This window comes from Primulina eburnea, chromosome 14 (assembly GCF_022965805.1).
Source record: "Primulina eburnea isolate SZY01 chromosome 14, ASM2296580v1, whole genome shotgun sequence".
NCBI lineage: Eukaryota > Viridiplantae > Streptophyta > Magnoliopsida > Lamiales > Gesneriaceae > Primulina > Primulina eburnea.
In genome coordinates this window covers 11,533,871-11,545,199 of record NC_133114.1, presented here as the reverse complement: position 1 = coordinate 11,545,199, position 11,329 = coordinate 11,533,871, and positions in this window count along the sequence as shown.

Sequence of the window (11,329 nt, the reverse complement as noted above, 5' to 3'; positions counted from 1 at the left end):
AGCCATTGCTCAAGCAAAGGAGCCGAGGTCTCATCAGAAGTCCAAACACGTATTGAGAAAGTACCACATCATCAGAGAGATCGTGGAAAGAGGAGATGTCATGATTTACAAAGTCGACTCCGCAGATAATGTTGTTGATCCGCTAACTAAGCCTTTACCTAGACCATTGTTCGAGAAGCATCGCGAATCGATGGGTTTGAAGCATATGGGTAGTTGGCTCTAGTGCAAGTGGGAGATTGTTAGAGTAGGTGCCCGTCGAGCCAAGTGTTGGCCGAGTGTTCACAATGAAACTCTATGTATAAACGATCTTTATTTTAATAATATTTGAAATAATTATTTTGGCACATCTTTATCTATATACCCATGCTAGTTGCATAGATAAAGTCCTTGAATATACAAATAGTAGAAAGAATATGAGATGCTCATATGATGAGTATCATGAAACTCATATTTGAAATACTGTATATTCTAAACAGTTCCTAGTCGATTCAGCCGCAGCTAAGAAGGATATAGGCCGCTCGAGTTAGAGACTAGTATCTGCGATGTGAGTACCATATTTGGAATACTGTATATTCTAAACAGTTCCTATTCGATTCAGCCGCCGCTAAGAAGGAAAAGTCCTAGTTTATGGTTGTACATCATTAGTCCTTATGACCTGGGACAACATTGAGACTCTATTTGCTAGAATTACACTTTGACTTGTTTACCGACTCTCATGGGGTCATCAGGTGGCAAGGTTAGGTGTTCTGTCGAATCATATAGGAGTCGATGCATTGTAGTCGGGGATTCACCGCTTACCTTCAGGTATGGATATCCTATGTGTTCTCATGTGTATGTAGGTAGAAATCTCGGATCAGAGTATGGTGGTAATTATGAAAGGGGTATCATTGATTACACCAACGATGCAACTACGACATGACACATAGTATCGATTCATTGACAACTCTCGATATACCAATGGTTGTCGAATCGGTCGGGATATATGAGTTGAAGGGACCGTATTGTACGATAACCATAATTGAATGGTTCTTGCAGGCACTATCATTTGATACCTAGGAAATCATGTAAGGGATTCTGCTAGGCGTTTAACATGATTGGTTGGGTACTATCAGACTTGAGTTCTGACGTTCTTGTTATCAAGGAGTTGATAAGTAAGAATGGAGCAATTTGGGTATGCTCGTATAAGGACATGTTTAGTCCGCATCACATAGAGATATGAACCCACGGCTAGTTGTATTAATGAACCATTGAGGGCCACACAAGTGCTAGAGTTCTATATCCCGTTGAGAAGTAAAATAGTTCAATGTGTTGAACGGCTTATAAAGGAGTTTATAAGCGTAAGGAAAAATAGAAGTATGACTTCTATTAGGAGAATGTAACTTTTAATTTGAGGAAATTTTCCTAAATTAAAAGTTGACCAAATAAATAATGTATTTGAAAATTGTGATTTTCATAAACATTATTATGGACTAAATCAAATTAATTCAAGTGTTGAATTAATTAAACACTAGTGGGCCTAGTAGAGTCCAAATAATTAAATTAATTCAAGTGTTGAATTAATTAAATCATATTGGGTCTTGTAGAGCCCAATAGTAAAATAATTATTCAACTAGTGACTTAAGTAATATCAAGTAAGATTTAATTGGGCTCAAATATGTTTGAGACAATTAAATTAAATTCCATGGACCTTGTAATTGTTACAAGCCCAAATAGGAAAGCATGCATGGGAGGTGAAGGGTTGGGAGACAACTTTTTCCACATCCAAGGCATGGCATGCCTTTGGGACTCATAATCACTTTTTCAATCACCAAGAAAAGTTTCCCTTATCTCCTCCCACCCCTATGGCCGAAAATTAAGTATCATTTTCTCTCAATTTTTGTTCTTCAATTGTTGAGGAAACAATAGACTTCTCAAAGAAAAATGCTCTAATTTTTCTAGTGCAAAATTAGAGTGGTTCTAGCTAGTTGGTGATGGGCTTAATATTTGAGCAAGGTGGGCTCAAAGGGAATCTTGAAGTTTGTATATGCTACATCCTAGTACATGTCGGGGTGTTCAAATTTTCTTATAAAATTTTCGGTTTTCTTATCTTTCAAAGTTTTTGAACTTCCGTTGCGCATTTGATTAACCTAAAATCGATCCCTTTCAGAGGGATCACCCAAATTTCAGCTATAAGAATCAAGGAGGCCAACAAGGATATCCACAGCAAAATTTGAACAAAAAACATGTAGAACCCGAAAATCTGATTACGTATAAGTCATGCATAATTTCTATTATTTAAATAAAAAATGAATTTTTATGAATATAAGAAGTGTTTTATTTATTTTAGAAGTAGATGTTTAGTTTTATCTTTTCAGGATAAATACGCGAGGCCAGAGTTTGGAGATTAGAGATAAGATTAATAGTAAGAAAATATTCCTAAATTTAATTTAAGTCAAAGAATCATTTAATTTAAAAAAAAAAGAAGAATGTTTTAAGATTTATTAAATTTATGTGAGCTAAGTAACTAAATAAATTCTTCTAGGTTCATTATTTAAATAAATCTTAAAGTAAAATGTGTAAACAATGGAGGATGAATTAATCTAGGTATCATATATTCAAGAAATTAAACATAACATTTAAATACTTAAATTTGAGGTCAAGCATGCCATGAAAGATTCTAAGCAAGATTCTAAAATAAATTAATTTGCTAATGCATTAAAATATATATAATGGAGGTTTAAAATCTTATAAAATTAAAATGCAAGGTTTAAATAAAAATAAACCATGCAAATGACTAATAATTTCGGTCAAGACATTCCAAAGGTGTAGTAAATCTCATTCAAATCACCTCATTGGATCTTTAAAGTAAATATCATTCCCCACCTTTAATTCACTAGTTATTATTAAATTCAAATACTATAATTCACATAAATTTTTCCTCAAACCATTATCTTAGTAGATTAACGTGCACAGGCAGTAGGAATAATAAGAAAGAAACCAACGGCAGCAAGGAAATAAGGAACAATTCAAAACCCAGTCAACTCCTTCACTTGTAACTCCCATCTTAATGCATTTTATGACACCTTTACCACCCTTCGTATAAGTCACCTCTATGATCTATTATAGCTACACCCTGAGTTTCGAAAATAGTAGAGAAACAACAACCGAAAATCGTGATAGCAGCAGGAGAAAAATTAAGAAAGAAATCCCACTCCGTTCCGCCGCTAGTATTCGTCGTATTGATTTGTTTTTTGTCAAAAAAAATTCCAGGCATGTATATGTTGTTTCTTGTCTCTTCAATCAAGTCATAGAGATAATTTTAAACCATTAGATGTTCATGATTTAGGCAACAACTCGAAATTTGACAGCAAAGTTCCTGAAAAAAAATCTGCACAGCCTTTTCGGCCAATGGCTTGCACTTCACAGTTTAGTGTATTTTGTTGCTTACAGGGAGTTGCTCGGTTCCAGGCATTCAAGGCTGTTTCTAGGAATAGTTTAGAGTGTGTTATGGTGTTATTGGTCCATTGGTTTGCATCCATAACCTCACAAATACATAAATGACAGCAACTTTTTCCAAAGATACAGATTTGAGCCACGTTTTTTTTTGTTCTTGGTTGGTTAAGGAGTGTGTTCGAATCTTGGATGTCCTAGGGACTGTAGCCATGGTTAGAACCCTTCCTTATCATGTCTAGGATGTGACCAAATCAGTTTTTCCATGCTTGGTTCACGGATCCTTCAGATATTTACATAAACATGACAAGTGCCCATTGGTTTTAAAATTCTGATTTTTTGTATGAGTATGGTTTCGGTTTTTGAGAGTTGCTTGGATTATAGTTGGCTTCTAGCCCGTAGCCATGGTTCATACAACTCTACATCATGTCTAGATCGATCCATGGTCGATCAAATTGTCCTTGGAACGAGACAAGACAGTAAAATATTTCAATACATCACACTACACAACAAGTGGTGCTCTCGGCTGGTATGCTGTGATTGTCCTAGGTGTTTTCTTGGGTTGTGGTTGGCTTTTAGCCCTTAGCCTTGGTCCAAGCCATGCCTTAGGATGTTGGTAAGAGTATTTGGTCGGTGGTTCAAGCTAATGGTCATTAAATTTCAGAGTTTACACCACAAACACACAAGTTGCTACTGCTGTATTTTGACAGCAACTTTCAGTTTTGGTTTTGGTGCTTATTTAAGTTCTTTTTGGCGATACCAACTGGACAGTACCTTAATGAGTTAGGAAAGTCATGTTTTTTTCTGTTTGTGATTCGGTTGAGTTTAGAGGTCGTAGAAGAATTTACGGTGCAATGTGCCAAAATGACTCTCGAAAGAGTGTTTTATGTTTTTGGACTCCATTCACCATGTTCGTGTACAGCTATCATCATGAATATTTTTCAGTACGTTAGGGATATTTTAATCATGGTTAAACGTCGGCTTAATGTTGGTTCGGGTTGGTACGAATCCATGATTGAAAAATTAAGTTGTTGGTCATAATCGTCTCGTTTTTGGTTCGATTGGGTCAAGATAAGATTTATTGCCTGTGTCACATATTAGAATTAAGTCACAGCAAGCCTAGGGAACGATCCAACTCATCCGTTAAAAATAAGGTTATAATTATATTATGTACATAAAAAAATATAAAATGTTTATTTTTGAGATATATGCGATATGTCTTGTGGCCACCTTATGTTTATGGGTTTGGAAATCGGTAGGCGCAACCGAGGACCTCTCCACCCGGTGACTTACTACCGGTTTACGATTATGTATGGGTACGGATATCTAGTCCAAGGACTGTGGTGATCTCTACCGCCCAGTATACTGTGGTTTAGTCTGATCAGGCGCTCATGTTATGTTATGGGCCACTTGCCTAGAAACATTATCTCTACCAGAAAATTATGATATGATATGACAGAGCTCTATTGAGCAAAGTTTGTACGTATGATTTTCAGATATGCACGTAGTTATAATTATTCATGATACGATTTTCACCATACACTTTACGATACCATATTTTTTACGTTGCATGCGATTTTATGATATATTTACTTGTTATTCACGATATATACATGTTGAGTCATTAGACTCACTAGACTTGATTGTTATAGGTATTTGTGAGGTCGAGACTGCAGGCGGAGACCAGTGAGCTATTTTGGGGCAGCAGTTGTAAACCCGAGGACCTCGTGTTTTAGTTTATGCACCTTTTATCGTTCAAACTAAATTTTATTATGTTGGATTATTTTAAGTTGTTGTTGGAAACACAATGTTGACTTCCGGTGTTATTTTAAAGTTAAAATTATTTATATGTTTATTTTATAAATGAAAAAAGATAATTATTTCTTTAGAAAATTTTTAATAATTCAGCTAAAATACGAATACGAAATATGGGCCTTTACAGTTGGTATCGCTACTACTGCTCTCGAGAAGCTCATGAAGTCACGTCTTCGGTCTCTAAGTTTTACGTTTACCTATTTCGTTTAAAGCATGAAATATTTTTACATCATGATTGCATGAAATATTTTATGTCAAGATTATGGTTACGCAATATTTATTTAAATTTAAAGAAAATAGTTGAATTATGCATGTTGATTACGTATGGGTTATAATTATGGAACAACATGCCTCCTAGATGCATTATTGATCGCACGGGAGGTGATGAGCATCGTCATGAGAACGAGGAGAGATTTACCACGACCCCCTCCACCAGACTTGAATGCCCAGATGTTAGCTGGGATGACTCAGTTCTTTGCACAGTTCACGGGGAACAATGTTGTGGTAGCCACACAGACGGGGCCTGAGGCTGTCTCTGAGCGGTTCATGAAGATGAGGCCGAAGGAGTTCTTAGGGACGTCAGATCCTGTGGTTGCAGAGGGATGGATTAGGTCCCTTGAGGTTACTTTCGAGTTCATGGGGCTCGATGATGGAGATAGGGTTCGTTGTGCGACTTATCTGTTTGGAGGAGACGCTCGTCTGTGGTGGGAAGGAGCATCTATAGCTTTGGATTTGGCTACTTTGAGATGGACGCGCTTCACCGAGGTATTCTACTCTAAATATTTTACTGACGAGGTGCGTTCCAGGTTGACCAGGGAGTTTATGACCCTGAAACAGGGAGACATGACTGTTACGGAGTTATCCATAAGTTTGAAAGGGGTTGTCACTTTGTACCCCTAATTGCAAATGATTCTGATGCCAAATTGAGGTATATTATGGATGGTCTGCGGCCGATCTTGCACCGTGATGTTAGGGTGGCTGGCCCTACTACCTATGATGTTGCTATTTCCAGAGCTTTAGCAACAGAGCAAAACCAGAATGATATTGGGCGCGATCGCCAGGGTAAACGACCATTTCAGGAACCACACCGTCCTCCTCCACAACAGCACAAGAATAAAAGATATTTCCACGGTCCACCCAGGAACAGAGGACAGCAGCAGCAGCAGCAGTGACGGACAGTCCCGAGGACAGTGGAGTATCCAGTCTGTGCCAAGTGCTCACGTCGTCATGCTGGGACTTGTATGTATGGTTCGGGAAAGTGTTACAAATGTGGTAGTGCTGACCACATATTGAAGAATTGCCCTCAGAAGAATCTGCCTACCCAAGGCAGAGTTTTTGCTCTCCATGCAGCGGAGACTAACCCGGAGACGATGCTCATGACAAGTATCCTAAAGCTTTTAGTTCGTATTTGAAATGTAATGTTTTAAGAGTTTGAGTTAAGATTTTTAACTTAAAAAAATTTGTCGTAGGATTGCATGTTCTAATCAGGGTTATTTTCGGGAATTTAAAGTAGAAAAACTTTGAACTTTGCATGTCTAAAAGCTTAGTTCTGGTAAAACTATTGGGTTTAGCATGATATTCCAATCTTTCAGGGAAAATCTTTGTAGCCGGTTTAGCTACGAAAGCCTTGATAGATTCAGGGGGTACTCAATAATTAATTTCAGAAACCTTTGCAAATTCTCTCAAGATCCAGACAATTGGGCTAGACATAGCGTATTCAGTAGCATTGCCTTCTGGAGATGAGATGACAACTACTAATGTGATCCGAGGTATAGACCTTGAACTTCATGGTTATCTTGCGTATGCAGATCTTATCGTTCTGCCGATACCAGAATTTGATATCATTCTGGGGATGGACTGGCTATTGAGGAACAGAGTTTTGATTGATTTCCAGCGGAGATATGTTCTAGTCCGACCGCCTGGGATGGAACAATTCTTATTTGAACCAGACAGGTATTTTAATTTACCGCGTATAATACCTTATGTCCAGGCTAGGAAACTCATGCATCGAAGGTGCCGAGCATTTTTAGCTACTCTTGTATCTGTTCCCGAGACGGCCAAACAATCAGCATCATCAGATGTTCCAATTGTCCGGGACTTTCTAGACGTTTTTGCTGATGACATCACTGGTTTGCCACCGGTGCGAGAGGTGGAATTTTCTATTGAGCTTATGCCAGGTACCTCACCGATTTCAAAAGCACCGTACCGATTAGCACCGACAGAGATGGCCAAACTCAAGAAGCAGATTCAGGAACTTCTTGACAAGGAATTCATTCGCCCTAGCTTTTCGCCATGGGGCGCGCCAGTCTTATTTGTGAAGAAGAAAGATGGTACGATGAGGCTATGTATTGATTACCGAGAGTTGAACGGAATTACAGTGAAGAACAAATACCCACTCCCGAGGATTGAAGATTTATTTGACCGGTTGTAGGGAGCCTCAGTATTCTCTAAGATTGATCTGCGTTCTGGTTATCACCAATTGAGGGTGAAAGACGCCGATGTTCTCAAGACTGCTTTTAGGACTCGTTATGACCACTTCTAGTTTCTTGTGATGCCATTCGGTTTGACGAATGCTCCAGCGATCTTCATGGATCTCATGAATCGCGTATTTCAGCCGTATCTTGATCAGTTCATGATAGTATTCATAGACGATATTCTCGTCTACTCAAAGAATCAAGAGGATCACAGCAGACATTTGACAACAGTATTGCAGACCTTACAAAAGCACAAGCTATTCGCGAAGTTCAGTAAGTGCGAGTTCTGGTTAGAGAATGTGGCGTTCTTAGGCCACGTCGTTTCTAGCAGTGGGATCGAGGTAGACCCAGCAAAATTTGCAGCCGTCGGAGATTGGGTTGTGCCACAAAATGCGTCAGAGATCCGTAGTTTTCTTGGGCTAGCAGGATACTATCGGAAGTTTATTCAGGGATTCTCCTCCATCGCAGTTCCACTCACATCATTGACGAAGAAGAATGTTAAGTATGTGTGGAGCGAGGAATGTCAGAAGAGCTTCAATACATTGAAGCAAGCTCTTATTTCAGCACCACTGTTGGCTATGCCTTCAGAACCCATAGATTTTGTTTTGTATACCGATGCTTCGAAACTCGAGTTAGGCGCAATATTGATTCAGCATGGGAAGGTGATTGCATATGCTTCTCGTCAGTTGAAGATTCATGAGAAGAACTATCCTACCCATGATATAGAGTTGGCAGTCGTAGTATTTGCATTGAAGATTTGTAGGCATTATTTGTACGGAGAGAAGTGCCAGATCTTTACCGACCACAAAAGTCTCAAATACTTCTTTACATAGAAAGAGTTGAATATGCGGCAGAGACGATGGTTGGAGCTAGTGAAGGATTATGACTGTGACATTAGCTATCATCCTGGCAAAGCTAATGTAGTTGCGGATGCGTTGAGCAGGAAAGTCGCAATGATGGCTCATTTGGTGGTTTCGAGACCTCTTCAGTTTGAGATGCAGAGGATTGATCTGGAGACATCCTCGAGGTAGAGTTCCTCGTCTATCTACTTTGATGATTCAGTCTTCTTTTCTAGACCGTATTCGCAGTGGACAATTGGCAGACGAGCAGTTGGCAAAGTGGAGGCAGAGAGACAAGGCCAAGGGCAGTATCTTGTATACAGTTAGAGACGGTATTGTGAGATATCGAGACAGAATGTGGGTTTCTAGCGGAAATTCTATTTGAGATGATATCTTATCTGAGGCACATATGTCGTCATACTCTATTCATCCTGGGAGTATGAAGATGTACAAAGACCGGCAGTTATTATATTGGTGGCCAGGAATAAAGAGGGATATCAGACGATTTGTATCCGAGTGTCTGACGTGTCAGCTAATGAAAGCGGAACATCAGAGACCAGCAGGTATCGAGCCTCTTCCTTTTCCCGAGTGGAAGTGGGAGAATGTTACCATGGACTTCGTTGTCGGTCTGCCGAAGTCAGTCAGAGGGTCAAATGCTATATGGGTGATTTTGATCGTCTTACTAAATCAGCTCATTTCTTGCCCATTAAAACGACTTTCTCCATGATCCAGTATGCAGAGTTATATATCCGGGAGATCGTTAGACTTCATGGCATTCCCGTTTCTATAGTGTCTGACCGAGATCCTAGATTCACTTTCTCATTTTAGAAGAGTTTGCATTAAAAGATGGGTACGAAGTTGTTGTTTAGCACAACTTTCCACCCTCAGAAAAATGGTCAGTCAGAGAGAGTTATCCAGATTTTAGAGGATCTTCTTCGTGCATGTGTCCTAGATTTCTCCGGGAGTTGGGAATCAAAGCTACCATTGGTGGAGTTTACCTATAACAAAAGTTTACAGTCATCTATAGGTATGGCTCCATATGAAGCACTGTACGGTCGTAAGTGTAGATCGCCTATTCATTGGGATGAAGTAGGGGAGAGATCATAATTGTGCCCGGAAATTTTGCAGCAGGCTGCTGATATAGTAGTCAAGATCCGTGATAGGATGAGGACTGCTCTGAGTAGACAGAAGAGTTATGCAGATCAGAGGAGGAGAGATCTAGAGTTTGCTGTTGGTGACCATGTTTTCGTGAAGATAGCACCGATGAAAGGTTTCATGCGGTTCGGGAAGAAAGGAAAGCTCAGTCCGAGATTCATCGGACCATTTGAGATCCTCGACAGATTTGGGACATTAGATTATCGTGTTGCTCTTCCGTCGAATCTGGCCGGAGTACACAACGTGTTCCACGTCTCTATGTTGAGGAAGTATATGGCGAATCCATCGCATGTCTTGAACTTTGAACCGTTGCAGCTCACTCCGAACTTGTCTTATGAGGAAAGACCAGTGCAAATCTTAGACAGACAGGAGAAAAAGCTTCGGAACAAAATGGTCAAGCTAGTGAAAGTCAAATGGCTTAATCATTCAGAGAGGAAGCTACATGGGAATCCGAGCTAGAGATGAAGAGTCGATATCCCGAGTTATTCGGTAAGTTTTAAGCTCGGGGACGAAATTCCTTTAAGGGGGTAGAGTTGTAGAACCCGAAAATCAGATAACGTATAAGTCATGCATAATTTCTATTATTTAAATGAAAAATGAATTTTTATGAATATATGAAGTGTTTTATTTATTTTAAAAGTATATGTTTAGTTTTATCTTTTTAGGATAAATACGCGAGGCCGGGCCGGAGTTTGGAGATTAGAGATAAGATTAATAGTAAGAAAATATTCTTAAATTTAATTTAAGTCAAATAATCATTTAATTTAAAAAAAAGAAGAATGTTTTAAGATTTATTAAATTTATGTGAGCTAAGTAACTAAATAAATTCTTCTAGGTTCATTATTTAAATAAATCTTAAAGTAAAATATGTAAACAATGGAGGATGAATTAATCTAGGAATCATATATTCAAGAAATTAAACATAACATTTAAATACTTAAATTTGAGGTCAAGCATGCCATGAAAGATTCTAAGCAAGATTCTAAACTAAATTAATTTGCTAATGCATTAAAATTATATAATGGAGGTTTAAAATCTTATAAAATTAAATGCAAGGTTTAAATAAAAATAAACGATGCAAATGACTAATAATTTCGGTCAAGACATTCCAAAGGTGTAGTAAATCTCATTCAAATCACCTCATTGGTCTTTAAAGTAAATACCATTCCCCACCTTTAATTCACTAGTTATTAGTACATTCAAATACTATAATTCACATAAATTTTTCCTCAAACCATTATCTTAGTAGATTTACGTGCACATGCAGTAGGAATAATAAGAAATAAACCAACGGCAGCAAGGAAATAAGGAACAATTCAAAACCCATTCAACTCCTTCACTTGTAACTCCCATGTTAATGCATTTTATGACACCTTTACCAACCTTTGTATAAGTCACCTCTATGTTATATTATAGCTACACCCTGAGTTTCGAAAATAGCAGAGAAACAACAACCAAAAATCGTGATAGCAGCAGCAGAAAAAGTAAGAAAGAAATCCCACTCCGTTCCGCCGCTCGTATTCGTCGTATTCATTGTTTTTTGTAAAAAAAAATTCCAGGCATGTATATGTTGTTTCTTGTCTCTTCAATCAAGTCATAGAGATAATTTTAAACCAT